We start from the raw sequence: 1196 nt of genomic DNA, 5'->3' as shown, positions 1-1196 counted from the left end.
CATGACATAGGTCACCTGCCTGGTCCTTCCTGTTTTTACATAGGATGGCACTCAAGATAAAGTGTGGAGTTAAAGAACAGAATAGAACAAGGGTAAAAGTGGACTCTTCATGTGCTGGTGGGAGGCGGGCGGTGCACTGCCTATGGTTCCACTTTCATGGAAGGTGAAGGGGAGCAGAGATACAGCTGAAATGGCAAATGAAGGCAGAGAGATGAGGGAGCGAAGAAGGGAAGGAGAGGAGACTGAAGGAAAGGGGAAGAAAGGTGGCTGGGCTGAAAGTGAGATGTACACAAATGCTGGAGTGGGTTTTCAGGAAGTTAGTTTTCCAGACAGAAGCCTGGAATAAAGATTCCAGGAACCCCAACTCTGAAAGAAAACAACAGAGAAAAGAATGCAAATTGAACCTCCTGCATGTGCCATCACTAAATTTTAAATGCTCCTGAGCTAGCTCTTCCCAGTTATTGAAGTCCAGGGTCAGGTGGCCTGTGTGTCCTTGGAGACAGCAGATGCAGTCTCCATGGCTCTGCCTGCATCCATTAACTTCAAGAATGTTCCTCACCTTACTGGGGCACAACTTTTGTAGTCATTTCCCCTGCAATAAATACTCCCTACCAACTGTCTGTGCAATGAAGAAAGACTTTAGGGTTAAATGAAATGCTCAATATAATCAAACTCAATGGCAGCACTGAAGCCAGGGGATGGGACCAATGCTCCTGGAAGACTAGTCATTTGCAAAATAATAAATGGTACCTCTAGAGAGCCTGGGTAGCTCAGTCGGTAGAGCATCAGACTTTTAATCTGAGGGTCCAGGGTTCAAGTCCCTGTCCAGGCGAGGCCTTCCTGTTTTATTTCAGTGCAGGTAACAGAGCCCACTTATGAACTCATCTGCCCGTGGGGAAACCATAGCAGACAAAGGCACTGCCCTAAAATAGTTTAAATTCTAGTATTTCATTAATTATCGTTTCCCACTATTAAATCAAACACTTCCTTAAATTTCTAAGAGGAATTGAAAAGGGGTACCATATAGAAGTAAACTAGTGATAGGGTTATTGAAAAATAAGCCACTTTAAAGTTCCCTTGAAATGATTCACTAATCTTGGAGTGGAGGGGAGCAGTCTGGATGGACCTAACTAGAATGTGAGAGAGCAGTGACTTTTAGGTTCTCTGAGATTCCCCACGGTCTCAACAAGCTCTCA

General features: G+C 44.6%; 1 non-coding gene across 1 annotated transcript; it reads left to right on the top strand.

Moving 5' to 3' along the window:
• The first annotated feature begins 759 nt into the window (after positions 1-759).
• On the top strand, positions 760-832 carry TRNAK-UUU (transfer RNA lysine (anticodon UUU)). Its single transcript has one exon. It is a non-coding gene; the product is annotated as a tRNA-Lys (tRNA).
• Positions 833-1196: the final 364 nt, after the last annotated feature.

This window comes from Pteronotus mesoamericanus, unplaced genomic scaffold, assembly GCF_021234165.1.
Source record: "Pteronotus mesoamericanus isolate MK-2021 breed Mesoamerican mustached bat unplaced genomic scaffold, CSHL_Meso_final scaffold_99, whole genome shotgun sequence".
Lineage (NCBI taxonomy): Eukaryota > Metazoa > Chordata > Mammalia > Chiroptera > Mormoopidae > Pteronotus > Pteronotus mesoamericanus.
The sequence above is the reverse complement of the archived record's forward strand: the minus strand, read 5'-3'. Positions and strand labels throughout refer to the sequence as shown.